This window comes from Corvus brachyrhynchos, unplaced genomic scaffold (assembly GCF_000691975.1).
Source record: "Corvus brachyrhynchos isolate BGI_N302 unplaced genomic scaffold, ASM69197v1 scaffold3, whole genome shotgun sequence".
Lineage (NCBI taxonomy): Eukaryota > Metazoa > Chordata > Aves > Passeriformes > Corvidae > Corvus > Corvus brachyrhynchos.
The window spans coordinates 3,150,116-3,165,066 of NW_008237619.1; the positions used below are offsets into that span (position 1 = coordinate 3,150,116).

Sequence of the window (14,951 nt, forward strand, 5' to 3'; positions counted from 1 at the left end):
CAGGAATGCAGATTTGTGTTCTTGTCAGCAGAAGATGAAGAAGAATAATGTACATGTGTTTGATATAATGGGAACGGCAAAACTGTCTAAAATATTCTCAGCAAGGCTGCACTCCAGGGGTTTATTAAAAAGGAGGTAAAATAAACAAATCTGTTTTTACAATAGCTGCACATTGCTAGAGCTAAAGTTGTCGAAAGGAAGCTAGTGGAAAAAAATGATAAAGCATCAAAAAAGTGAGGTAATTGTGTTGTGATGATAGCATGATTGTGTTAAGGGAGTGATAAATAGTGATGTTTTAGGTAGGTGATCCAGTGAAGGATAGCAATACAGAAATTAAGAAAGAGAGAGAGGGACTTGTGCTTTAACTGAAGACAATCACAAATGCTGATTTTCTCTTTAATTAAATATACTGTCTTCTCATTTATTCTTTTTAAATAGGAAGAAGTAACTCAGTTGTCACATCAGATGATGAAATTAAGTTTTTTATTCCCTGACTAAATCTTCCATCTGGCAGCAATGTAAGTACATCATGATAATAAATATATTCTTTCTAAAAGGTCTCTGACATCTCTCTACAGGAACTCTCTGTCAGATAAAGTTCAAATTTTGATAATTTAGCTTAGTAAATCTTTTGGGTAGGATTTAAAAGCATAAGTTGTCATTCTTTCTTGCGTAAATACTACCTAACAATTTCTGCAGTTATTTTTAGACTTTGAGCAGTTCAAAATATGTCTTGGCAGGACCACCAAGTTGCAACCAGGACCATGAAGCCCAGCTGAAGACTGCTCACTACTGGAGTACTGCTGAGGGCAGCAATCCTTCTCCACTCTTTGGCACTGGAGAGGCTGCACCTGGAGCACTGTGCCCAGTTTGGGGCTCCTCAGTAGAAGAGAGAGGCTAAGGTACTGGATGGAGCCCAGCAGTGGGACACAGGCTGGTCAGAGGGGCAGGAGCACAGAGTGTGCAAAGAAAGGCTGTGAGAGCTGGGATTGTTCAGCCTGGGGAAGGGGAGTCTGACAGGAAGGAGCCCTGATTGCTGCCTGATGGAAGTGTGTAGGGGAGACAGAGACAGATTGTTTTCCACAGTGACAGGATAAGAGAATGGATGCAAGCTGCAATGCAAGAAATTCTCATTTGTAATTGGAGAAAATAAATGTTCATAAAGAATTAGGACAGGTTCAAGTATCACCACTGTAGATACTTGAAGCTTGACTGGGTAAGGTCCAGAGCAAACTGATTTCATCCTGAAGTTGAATCTAAGATCTTCAAAGTAGGTCCTGCTCTGGGCAGATAGAGAAGACAATAACCTCAAAAGTCCCTTCTGTTATAAGCTGTTCTACCTTCCCAGGAAAATTCAGATATCATTCAAATAAGGAGACATTTTCTCATACTTCAAATGGGTAAGCAGCAGTTAAGTAGGCTGCCTAAGGTAACAAAGCTATTTAGTGGCATCAGATTTCAGTAAATATTTGCTTTAAACCTTCTTGTTTCTCATTTGAAATATGCATTCATATTTTTTCTTAGAATCTGTGTTTATCCTAACTTACTGGGCCAACTCTTTTTTTCACAGACTACTGCAATACTGAATATACAATTGCTCATGTACTCTTCAGATTCTTTTTTTAATTTACCCTTGCACATTTTAATTTATTGCAATGTCAGGAAGGCATGACAGTTTCATTGCATGTGTGGATGAAACAAAATACGAAGGATAAGCATTGCCTTTAAGCAGACAAAAGAAAGACATGTGAGTATGCATTCATTGATTCCAGATGACATCTAATTTTTAAAAATTATTATTGTTCAGATACATCTGAGGAAAAAAGTAAGCTGACCTTATATATATACATAAATATGTATATATAGATACACACACTGGACTGATTTGTTAAAAAAACCACCAGCATATAGGTAATTGATAATGCTGGCTTTCGGGAGCTCCTGGGAGAATTTGCGTTCACTGCTCCTCAACCAGGCTGTGTGCTGACACAGAATTTCTGACGTATCAGTCAGCTCCTGAGAAGCAGGTGCTGCAGCCTGCTTTGTAGGTGCTATTTAGTGCCTTCTGCTGCCTTACAAGTGTGTGAGGATCGCCTACACCAATTCAGCAAAACGGTGGGTTAGAGCCTTCATGTTTATATTTAAAGTCTTTCTAAAGCCTCTAGTAACAGTAACTGACAGGCATGTTACCTGAATATAAACTAATTATCGTGTTCATGTGAGTCTTGAAGATTTTGCTTGGCTTCATACCTCATGTAGCAGTGCTAAATATTTCCAAATTTAAAGACGTTGAAAGTGTATTTGCAAGTCCTTCACTCCCTCAAGTATGTTAAACTGCAGGCCAGGGTCTGTCCATAAAAAGTCAGTCAGTTTCTGTCTCATCCCACTTCTATTCTTAATTGAAAAATTGTGGCTCAAAGCAGAGATGAAAGAGTCAAATTGTAGTCTATTTACTAAAAAGAAGCTCATGCTAGTTATGACATTAAATTTTTCTTTAAAATAAAAGAAAAAGCTTCCTCTAAGTGCTTGCACATAGCACAGCTGTAAGCTCTTGTTTATCTGCTGTGCTGCAGTTTGTGTGCCTGCGTTTCTTGTCTTGTTGTGATTATTGAAGAATGTTTTTTTCTTTATTTTTCGGAGCTCTACAGTGCTGGCATTTATCAAGAGAAGACACACAGCACAGCCTTGCATAAATAATGGCACTGGGCCAAGTACAGCTGAGGTGGTTGCCAGCACAACTCCATTGAAGTCAAAGGAATTGCACCACGGGTGAGTTTGGCCCTTGGCTCAGGTCATGGAGGACTTTAACATGACAATTTTCAGTAATGCTTCAGCTGTTTGAGGTAGTCAAGTCTGGGTTTGCTTTTTGGTTGAGTACTGTATTTTGTTTCAAACAAAGGAGCTGAACTTCTGCTCAATGGGGTGAATGGGGTTTTTGTTAGTGGACTACTTCTGGAGTTTCTGTTCTCACTTAATCCGCTGTGAGTGCTAAATAACTCAGTTTCATAAGATGTCATGACAATAGTACTGAGGTCTAGTGAATTCCTGGGAAGATGCACTGTGCTGAATATTTTGTGGGGTTTGCTCTAGTCTTGTACTTAATATACTGTATTTTAAGTGACAAGATGTTGCCAGCACTCTTTTACACCAGTTAGAGACCTGCAAACAGCACTGATTTTTAATGGTGCCTGATTTGGCTTGTCTTCTTGGCTGTCCTATGATTCCACTTGTAGTAATCATCTTCAAAAATAAAGAATGAATTAATAAATAACTTCCATTGTGCAAGGATGGAATAAATTGTGCTAAGCATGCATTAGTAGGGCAGGTCAGTAAGTTTATAACAGTATTATAAACACACTAAAAAGCCAGAAACTTACCAGAGGAAGCTAAAACAAATTTGGATGTTAAATTTGGGGGTGTATGAAAGTATGGCAAACCAATCCAGATGTCAGGTTTGCATTGCTAAGCAGTGCTGAGTCAGTATCTCAGCATTAAACAGAGGTGCCTGTCACTTGAAATTCATTAGAATTCAGGCCTGGGTTTAATTGATCATTGCTAGATCATGATAGCATCACATCTTTTTTAATAGTAGGTGTTTTTCTTAGAGTCAAATGTCAGGGTCATGTAGTGAAGTGGAAATCGTGGCATATGTTTTAATCAAGTGACCACAGAGATATGTCTTTGGACTTGAAGAAGTTAAGCGCTCACAAAAAGAAGCTAGTGAGCAAATGTGAAGGATCCCAATGACATTTCAGGGGTTTTTCTTTTTAAATAATAGATTTTATGCCAATATTTTCAAGCTTTTTGGGGGAGTAGAGAAGACAAAGCTAAGTTATCATGATAGTAAAAACAAATTGTAGAAAACATTGCATGAAGAGACATTTAAAATGCAATCAGATGAACAGTTCAAGCTTGTGCAGCTTTGTGTCATATTTTACATGTCATAAAATAATTTTGCCTCCTCAATTGGTGGAAAAAAACCTATACCTTTGGCAATAAAATGCCATTTAAAATAATAAATCTGTTTACAAGTTTATTACGTTACATGCAAAATTTGTATTTCATTTATTGTAAATTTTAAATATAATAGTCTTGCTTGTCAGTAGAAAAATGTTAAATATTATCCTGAAGAAGAATGTCTACCTCTTAAGTGCAGATGTAGCTAGTTCTTGTAGTCTAGCTAATAATTTGGAATCAATAGATAACTCTAGAAGAAATGCCTCTAATCATAACATTGGAGAAATTGAGGTAAAATTTTGAAGAAAAAAATTACCTCTTTTACAGGAACAACAGCAACAAAAAAAATCAGAACAATGTTTTTTAAAAAGTATGCCATTAAATAAGAAAGACTGGCTTTGGCTTTATTTATTGTTTTATTAGTATAATGTTCTCAAACTTTTGCTATGAATATTCTCAATAGAGATTTTTTGGGAGAAAAATCCCCACAACAACAAAAAACAAACCTGCATCTCCTTTTATGTAAGGAGGAGTAAAAAAGTTATTACATCAATGTATTATTCAATGAATGGATAAGAAGAACATTAAGGATTAGTCCTGGGGAAATCACGTCCCCATACCTGTTCATTTCCCTGAATCAAGCTGCCTTCACACTGTGTACTTCCATGCTAAGAGACGCTCCGAGCAGCAGCCCCAGTGCTCCTCTGCCATACAGGCTGTGCACTGTACAGGCTCTGAGGGTCTCACAGCAACATCTGGCTTTATTCAGCTTTCCTGCGAGCCATAGCCTGGAACTGCTGTTTGCTCTCACCTGCAGTTTGTTCCATTGGCTGCTGTTAGCCAAACAAATCAGATTGGTGGATAGAAGTGAACAGGAGCTGTGACTGTCTCTTCCTTAGAGGCAAGTTTCACTGCAAGCAGTTGGGGTGTAAAGCCTTCCTTCTACTCGGCTTCCAGATCTTCAGCAGTTACGTGCTAGGGGTAGGAAGGACACCTTTTGACCTCCACGGCCATGCTCTTGACTCTGTCAGGGGTTAAAACAAATGCTAGATAGATGACTAAGCAGAAATGTACCATGTCCTGTAGTGACAATTTTTAATGAGGTTTGCCAAGTTATTAAATTTCTGACTAATATAAATGTTCCACTGGAAAATCAACCCTGCCATTATTAATGGACAAATTACAGGAAAAAAATAAACTATGTGAACAGTATATAATGTGTCTGTGACAAACTGTAGTAGGTGAGACCTCCAAACAGGAGAAACTAGGTGGTCCTTTCTTTGACTGAAGCCACTGTTGCCAATCTGCTAAGCTAAACACACATTTCACAGCTTGTTGCCTCTTGAATACATTCAACTGAGTTCACTTTGTGTGCCAAGTACTTGTTCAGAATACACTGAACATAACATCTAATTTTTCTGCCAAAACGGCCTCTGTCAAGCTTCCCTCCTGCATTTAGCCAGCTACAAGAGCTGTTCCTTGCTATGAATTCCAGTACCATCAGTGTTTTCCCTGAATCATTATAGTAAGTGCCCTTCTTTCATTGCTTTATAATGTGAATGTTCAGCTCCCCAGTTTTCCAGAGGAGACAACAAGGCTATTCCTGCCTTGGCAAACAGAAGGCTTGGAAAGGATGCACAGGCTAATACTTTGCTTGCCTTCTGTTGCCTCTCTTCTTTAATATACTCAGGTTTGTGTCAAACAATTCATTAAAGCATGTCCTTAAAGTCTTTCCAGGGAAGTGGGGAGATTCCTTCTGTTTGTGTGCTGCCTTAAAGCAGCTTCCTTTTCAGGCAAGTCTGCACCTGCTTGTCTGTCATCTCCCTGGACAGTCTGGAATTATACTTGCAAATAGAATTGTCAACTTTTGCAGGGATTTGAACACAGTGACATGCATGCTAATTCTCCTGTTGCTTCTCAGCCTCAGGATAAATAACATCAACTTCCCTTGAATTGTTCAGAGGAACACTCAGTATAGGGCATAAAGTTGGGTTTGGTCACTCAGGGTTAGAACAATGAACACTTTTATTAATAACTTTCCAGAGTGTGGTTATGGCATGCAACAGGAGACACTTTGGGGGGTTCTAGTATAAATGAAAAAGTGATGCAGCTTGGATAAGCCCTGTAAAAAAAAGCCTTAGACTAGATCAGGACAACAATTACATTAACTCTTTCATTGCAAATATGAGGCAAGTGTATATTCTGGCAGCAAGGAGCAATCTGAAATCATGCGCTCATCCTTGCCAAAGCTGTATTTCTAGGGTCCCTTCATGTTTAGCTGCAAAACCATACCAGCAATGCACTAACCTTCAAGACACAAGTAGATCCCATTAGTAATTTTTTTTTTTTTTTTTTTAAATATTGAGTCTTGGGTTACATTCCAAATATATGCAGTTCCCTGACTTACATAGGCAGCAGAGGTTTGGCTCCACAAAACAGCCTTGCCACCTTAGAGATGACATCAGCTCCCCTGGATCCAGCGCTATTGTGTGAGGGTGGGTGGCTGCATGCAACTGCATTGGGTCTGGTGATCCCAAGAGGGCTGTGATGGCACCGTTGCACAGGGCCACTGAGCTCCAGGGGCTCTTCTGAAGAAACAAACTCATTCCCAGCTCCACCAGACACTCACATTTCTTCCCTTGCGCTGGCACTAATGCTGGGCTGGCACTTGGGAAGATAGTTCAAGGAATTAAAGCAGCAGAAAATTAATCCTACCAAAAAGAAATAAAATAAAAAAAGTGTTTGAGTCTGCAAGAATAAATCATCACATCTCAATTTCACATTGCAGTTAAATCTGCTCAGCTGTATTGTAAAAAAGCATTGTTAAGTAATTTGTGATGAAATTTTGGGCATTGTGGCTAGCAGGTTCAAATTTATTGGGTTCCAAGTCTATAATCATCATTAAAAAAATATTAAGACACAATGGGCCCTGCTTTGGCTGCTAGTAGTTACCTCATCTTAGTTTTTGAGTCTGGATGAGGCAAGCAAGACAGAATTTTTTTATCAGCAATGTATGGATGTCTGGCCATGATAAAACTGGTTGTCATTCTTCTGCACCTTTCTTCTGCTTTCTGAGGATGTTAAATATCCCCAATTATTTATCTTAACCTCTTCTTCCCTGTCAGGGAGTTATGACTTTTAGAGCATCTTTTCAGTAATAAGTTTGGGTTAGAACAGCTCTGAAAACTCTGATGCTTCTGAGCAAGATCCCCACATCTTGACACCTTTGTACTTCTGTTATGGCTTAGACACGGTTCAATGGTGAAGCTGTAATAAGCCAGATAAAAGTTTTGGAGGAATGGTACATTCCTAATTAGTTTCTAACGTATGAAAGCACTGTTTTAGAAGAGGATAAGACTCCAAGGTTGTCGGGTTTTCCCCAGCTGCATCAGTTGTATTAATAGGATGCTACCTTGTCAATGGGATTCTTCACACGTTTTGCAAACAGTGGCTTCATAACCTTGTTAAGGGCTGATGAACTAATAAACAGACACCTTGCTTATGGTGAATCAGGCAAATTTACTGATGAGCAGATTTAGAGAACAGTTCTGCTTCAAGGAACTTCTTTTGTCTTCATGTCTCAAATCAAGAAAAACCTTATTACAACTAAGTCAACATCTCATTTCACTGTAACTAGTTTAGCCTATTCTGTGAAAATATTATCGGAGTCATTAAATTAAATGGAAGAAGGAGAGGATATTGCATGATCTGGCATCCAGGTTTGCATATCCAGAAGGTGGGAGTCATCTCCTTGCTGGGTGAACGCTCTTGAAGGTTGTAGCCCTCTCTGAGCATCAGAGCTATTTGTTACTCTGAAATAGAAGAGAGGTTAATCAGATGTTTTTTAAAATGCATTTCAAAAGGATTTTTTATCTCACTCAGAAAAAGTTCAATAAATTTATTAGAGAACACCAGGAATGAAAACAGTGCAAGAACCTCTGCCATTTGCCTACCACAATGAATTCAGTTACAAAGATCTGAAGGCCTTTCCCGCTCTGGGAATACTGTTGAAGTGGCTCAGCCTACAACACAAGGATGCTGTTGCTGGCTCAGCTCCACTGTCTGCCCCAACCGTCACGTACAGAGATTTTGTCTGAGCTGTTCTACACATGCATTTTGAAACACTGATATGAGTCTCAGCCACAGACAAGTAGGCCTGGTATCACACAAGTGGTACACACAGCATACTGGTTTCCTCATCTGTAACCCCTTTATTCCCCTCTGGATTTTACTCCATTGGCTGTAAGAAGCTTGTGTTTTTGCTTTTGGAAGAGGGTTTTTGTCTACCTCAATTTTATGTTATTTGGGGTATTCATATGTTAATGGGTGCATTTAACACACACATATTTATATCTATAGACACGTACACGGAAGACACATACAAAAGTTTCTAGCATGTATAAAAGCTTAAACTCTTTTTTTTTTGTTGGTTTTTTTCCTTTTTAATATAAACAGTTATTTATGTTGGAAATCATATCACTAGTGTTCATTGCCAGAGCACCTGACGTGAGTTTTTGGTTGCCCCATATTATTTTCCTTTTTATATTGCATTTCCGCCTCTCACATTAACTGGTTCCAAGAGACTCTGATTGCCACCATCTTCTGCAGTGCAGCTCTGTTTGACAGCAGGTACTATGTGTGTGTTCATAAGCATTGCCAGCTCTGCCTTCCAATTCAGGGCTCACCACTGGCTGTTTAAAATGCATGTACATTGACACCGATATGCTCACGTTACCACATCTTGTCTCTTACTTGGTTTGTTTCTTCAGGTGTTCCCTTCTGCCCCATGTCGCCCTTTCCCTTCAAGACTACAAAGGTGCCTGTGTCAAAGAAGAGGGAGCACATAATGAGTCCTGCTCTGTCATGGAGAAGCAAAGAAGGCCACTGTTCTTGCATGTCTTGTACACTTTTTCTTTGGCAAGTTATCAGATTTTCTTGATGTCTTTACTTGTTCCTTGCAATGGAGATGTCTACTGGCTGCTTAATGAGGTTTTGAATGACAGTCTCTGCATCCAAAATAATGGGTCTAAGTATTACAGTATTTGAATCAATATTCAGCAGATAAGAAATAACTAGGGGTGGAGAAAGGTGTTCTCTTTCTCACACACATACACAGTTAATCTCATCTTGTCTGGGACCTAGAAATGTGTTTATGCTTAGATCTTCATGTTTCTCACTCCAAAGCACTTATTTTACCAATGTTAAGAAGAGGTAACAGAGTCTGACTTGCTAAACTTGACTGCATAACTCAGCCAGTGGTGACCTTTGAACACAGGAAATATTATGGTGAATTTTGCTTTGAAAGGTAGCCACAGGTAATGGAATCACAGAGATTTTGCTGCTTGCTAGAGCAAGAGTAAGCTTGTGACAAAATTAAGCCTTTTATTTCTTCATCTTCCCGCCCTTTCTTTTGTTTCTTTCACTCACCCCCCCATCCCAATGAATTCGTACATGACAAGAAACAGTGATCTGAACTGCAAATTTCACATCATTTATTGAATATAGGCCAATATTGCTGTTATGATTTGCATCTTGCTCGAGTCAAAGTTCTGCTGGCTGAAAACAGCTTTCCCTTAACCATATTAGCTCTGTCATCTCCCAGCAGCAACAACAAATGGCAGCAAAAAAGAAACTTCAGAGTGCTTTTTCATCCGCTGATTCCTATTTCCAGGTAGTCAGGTATTGTGAACGTGACTGAAAGCAGAATATTTTTTCATGGTTTTTAGTCTTTCAGCCCCTGACTAATAAGCCTTCTTCATTGTCAAAAGGGAGGGAACTGATGAACCTGTTGTACATTGAGCCTCGTATTTCTAGCCCAAGAAGGTAGGTTTTCCAGCTTGGTTATACCAGTTCTTTGGGATGGAACAGAGAAGGATCAACCAGGTCATTGTCATCTTGTGGCAAAGCTAGCGTTTGCAAAGCTCAAATAATTTGATCACTGTGGTGCTGGAAGGGAATTATTTTCCCAGGGCAACCAGAAATCCACTGCTGTGTGGTCAGTTTGACCTAATAACTCTGCTGGGATTTCAGACAATTTTAAGAATTATTCTTATTCAGTATTTAAATGGTGGGTTTTTTGGTATTGTATGAAGGAAAGACATTTTGATTTCAAGAAATTGAACAGGAGCTAAACTGAAACTACATTATTCAACTTTTTTTTTGAGCATGGGATTTTTAAAGAGTAAACAAGTAAATTTTAAATAGACAAAGAGCACCCTCCTGAAGCAGTGGCAGCTGCCCTAGAAAACAGGTGCTAGAGCCAGAGGAGAGTGAAAACTCCCTTATGCTCAAAAGGGAAATGATTTATCAGTGACATAGATTATACCATGGGCAGGTTATCCTTCTAAGTAAAATCCTCCTTTTTTTCGGGGAAATGGGGGCAAATGTGGAAAAGAAGGAAATAAACCTATTGTGTCAGAGATAGCTTCCTGGGATCAGATGTCCCCCTGCATGAACCTTTGCATGCATTTATATAACGGTATTTTTCTTTGACAGGGCACAAATGAACTCAGCAACTCAGTTATTACTATGCCAGAGCTTTATAACATTCTTTATGTGCTTCTCAATATGATTGTGTATTTCCTGTCTTTATACATGCCTCTCTATGTGTAAGTGTTGAAACGTTATTCTTCTGCTATTGTGGCCAATATCAGCTGGAATTTTGTCATTTCTTTGAGGAAGAGAGGTCAAATTGATATTTGTTACTGAGAAATGTTTCTTCACATAATGTGAGACCCTGTGCATCACTCAGTGCTCCTGTGAAGGAAGAAGCATCCCCAAAATCACACATAGTCAAAGGCAATTGAAAGAAACTCACTTTGTAAGGTTATGGTCTTTTCTACATCCCACCGTGGATCTTGATGTCTTTTCTGCTCTAAAATCATGTTACTAAAGGACATATATGAGACAGCAGGTCAAATTGGAAGAAATGCACCATTTAAATCTGAAAAGAGCCTCTAGCTACAATGGGGTCAACACCTCAGAATACAAGAAAAAACATTTTTATAGCAACACTCAATAGAATTTATCATTTCTTTTTAATTCAAACCAGTACAAGCCCAAAAGTAAGGGGTAGAAGGGAAAGTAGAGTAACAAATGTGAGGGGAAAGGAAACAGCAGGAAAGCTATAGAGGACACAAGGTGAAATAGTGTTGCACAGAAAAAAACAAATATGCTTCTCTGCAACAAATACAGCAGGAAGCCTAACAAAAAACCCCACAAAAGCTTAAATGAGCACAGCTGCAGTACAGGGACTGTGCATGATAAAGTGTGATGGGACAAGGAGACTAGATACAATGACTCAAAAGATTACTACCTATTCTTAAACCTTCTAGTAGTTTTCTTGTTCATATGGTGGTGTCAGAATTTTGCTCTGAAGAGGCTTGGTTTTCCCATTATTTATCTGTTTCAGCTTGAGAGAGTTTTGTTTTACCAATTGTAAGAGATGTTTGTAGTGGTGATCTTTTAGTACAAGCCCAATTTTGTTATAGTGGTAATGGCATTAAGAGCACCCCCAGCTTTTGGGGGCATCATGTGGCTCTTTCCAAGGAACAGAGCAGTGGAGGCTGAAGGAGGTTATATAAAGAATCATGCAATACATAGGTGTGGCAGAAATAGCCCTGTGTGCCTCATTCCCTTTCTGCAGGTCTACCAGAGCCAGGCAGGCCAGCTGCAGGGATTCTTTCACCTTTTGTATGCCTAATTTTATCCATCAGCTAAATACGTCCCTTAAAACTAAAATTATTTTTAAATCCTCAGGTAGTAAATGTAACATATTCACATGCTAAACATAATTGAAGTCTGTAGTTGGCACCGTTGTAAAAACCACAGCACTTGGTGACCCTTTTTTTTCCAAATGCATAGCCATTCCTACTGGATTCACCCCAGCAAGGGGCTCTTAGAGTGGTGTTTTCCAGACATCCTTCCAATTGGTTGGTAACTGCCTGGGATGCTGAGTGCTCCCTGCAGCCACTTAATACTGATGTTAGGGGCAAGATGCTTAAAAATGCATAGCAGATGGCTCACAGCAATGATGTGAGAGGATTTATCCTCCAGGAGACAACAGCTTATTCCTGTTCTTTTGCTGGTGTCTTTTGTCATATTGAGCAAGACAGCAAAAGCTAGGGCAGAATGAAATATGATGTCTTTCCCATGAACATTTCAAAACACACTTGAAAAGGTTTTTGTTTTGAAAATGAATTATTCAGTTTTGCAATGTAAGATGGAGGTATTTTATTCATTTGGATTGAAAATGGGAAGCATTAATTTTATTCTTTTACTTTTCAAGACTGGTTTTTGAGTTACCTGAAAAAATTAACTAGGGAGTAGCTGTAGTCTGCCTAGAACCTACTGAACTGAAATGTGCATATGTGTATATATGGTGTGTGTAAACACATATGTATAAATTTATACAATTATGTATAGTGTATGTAAATATACATATAAAAACTATAGGAGTATGAATGCATGTAGATATAAGAATTTGCTTGAAAAAAAAAGGAATTACCCCAAGTTCAGCTTCTCTCTTCTGAGAGATTCTGAAGTGTTAGAGAAGGCCTGGATTTATCAGGTGTGATAACCTTGCCTTGCCATATATAAAGTTTGCCTGTGTATCAGTGTCTCCTGTGACCTTTGATTAAGAATGTTACAAGATTTCAGATGGGAAGGAAAGATGTGAGAAGTCAAGTGGGTTAATTGGAGAGAGCTCCTGTACACCATGTCATATTATTACTCTCTCACCCAAATGCCAAGACAGTAACTACTAAAGCAGAACTGTGCAAACAGTCTTTCTGGTGGCATGATTCCAGTTCAGCTTAAATTTTCAGCTGAGAGTAATAAATTTTCCTTCTGAGGTCTCTGGTGACAAAGGACAATTGTCATCCATGGAGGCTGAACTTTCCACCTCACCTTAAAAGCTGTCAGTGCTTTAATAGATCATACCTTAAAGTCCTTTCTTTCTGCAGACCTAGTGTGGAGACCCAGAGTGCAAATAATTGCTTTTCTGTCTGCACCGTTTGGTGGATTTTTATTAAGATTAAGAAAACAGGTGCTTTCTCTGCAGTATGGCTTTCCATGCAAATGCCTGAGTAGTCCCTTCCTGCTTTTTCCTGAAGCAGCAGTCCCACGCACTGATAGAGGCATCAGATTCCACTTTTTCCAGGTACCAAATCTGAGCCGCTTAGAAAGTGAGTTCTCAGAGTGCCTTACTGTTGGTAAGGCTCAGAGATGATTCATGTCAGCGTGACTTTGTCAGCCGGTCTTTGAAGTTCTCATCAGTTTTAAATATCAAACCTAAGGTATCCAGACAAGGGATTACTTGAAATTTAGTAAGTGTCAATGAAAGTTGTGCTTTAGGCAAATAATGTGTCATTAAACTCATGTTAGCAGAGCCAGGGTATTGCAATATAATATAATAGTAAGCCACTGAGCTGGTCCTTCTGTTGCTTTGGAGTGCACCCAAGCCAACACATCATTCAGAGAAAACTTCTGCTCCTCTTGATGTAACACTGTATGGAGCCATCTGAGACTGAGTCACCCGTTTGTTGACATCTGCATCTTCCTGTTTCAGTTACAGGCTGAACAAAGTTCAGCTATCTAGGCAATTTCACACAGGATTACAAAAGGCAAATGTCAGTTTAGAATGACTTCTTCAGCTGTGATATATGATCTCACAGTGAAATAGAAAGTCTGACTGTGGCTTAAACAAGAAGACAAATCCACTGAGTTTAGAACTGAAAGGTGTAAAACAAGTAAATTCACCTGGAATTAATACAGTTCTTTTATATTAAAACACAAATGATCAAAAAAATGGAAATTTTGCCACTCAAAAAAATTGGGAAACTGATCTCTGTGAGAAACAACACAACCCCAGCTGCCTAGTGTTTTAGCACAAATGGCATGTGAATAAGAACATCAAGAAAAACTCTATCCTTTGCACTTCAAGTACACAGTAAGCATTATAAAAGTAAATGTGTTAAGGTTGCAGCTGGATTAGGGAAATGTGAAAAAGGCATGTATTTCTCTCTTTTTTTTTTTTTTAAGTTTTTGCTTGTGGTCTCAGGTTGCTTCACTTCCCTTTGATATAGTCTCAGTGAAATTCAGTTGTTCTCAGGTCAAGAACGGGTCTCTCCAAATTTAAGGGAGGACCTTGTGTTTACTGGCATCTTTAGCATGAGTTCAGTAGGAAAAGAACTCCCCAGGAAGAATATTTGCCACTGGGTGATTACACTGGGAATGGATTGTGCACTTACAGCAAACAACTAATTAAAACCCAGAAGATAATGTGCAGGGGTCTCTGGCAGCCAGCTGGCAAACCAGGGCAGTGTTTGGATCTCTGCCTAGAGCCAAGGGGAGCTGTGTATGGCCAAAGCATCTGCAGTAGTGGGAAAGATGGGTGTCTGCAGGTGTGTGGCACCAGCCTGTGCCAGAGGCTGATGTCCCACCATGGAGGTCTGTGAACAGAGCTTGGCATGTCAGTGTCAAAGGCCTGGTGGGAGAGGAGGAGTAGGACTTGGCACCTGGGTGCCTGAGGAATGCTCTGGGGTTTTCTTAGCCCAGTTTTGGTGATAGAGTGGTAAAAAGCAGCATGAGGTAGAAACAGGAACAACTTAAAACAGCAGAGCTCTTGTGGAGAGGAGCAAGAGAAGATGTCATGGTTTGGCCCATCCGCATCATGAGAGTGAAAAGAAGGAAGAGTACAGGAAAAATGATTTGGCCTAAGCTTTTTGTGGCTAACTATGTATGTGAAAAAATTTGGTTTTGAAAAGAATGGAAGGATTGGGGTTTTTTTAAATATATTGTTAATATTTAAACTATTTTCTATTTTGGGCTAGCCAGATTATTAAATTTCCATTTTCTAATTCTGAAGTCAAAGTCCCCAACTGACTATGAAAGTGTATCCCAGAAGCAGACTGCAAAGCTCAGTCTCCACATGGAAGACAATAATTTCAGATGCCAGATTTACCTTCCATTAGCATTTGGGAGCATCAGAACCT

The 14,951-nt window shown here is 39.2% G+C and overlaps 1 long non-coding RNA gene across 1 annotated transcript in view; it reads left to right on the forward strand.

Annotated features, from left to right (window-relative positions):
* Positions 1–13,083, forward strand: part of LOC108446120 — a 14,643-nt gene extending 1,560 nt beyond the window's left edge. Inside the window, exons 2-6 of the long non-coding RNA XR_001861228.1 lie at positions 439–518; positions 741–902; positions 1,571–1,747; positions 2,649–2,769; positions 8,727–13,083. This is a non-coding gene — a long non-coding RNA (uncharacterized LOC108446120). The remainder of the gene's footprint in view (positions 1–438; positions 519–740; positions 903–1,570; positions 1,748–2,648; positions 2,770–8,726) is intronic.
* The last annotated feature ends 1,868 nt before the right edge of the window (positions 13,084–14,951 follow it).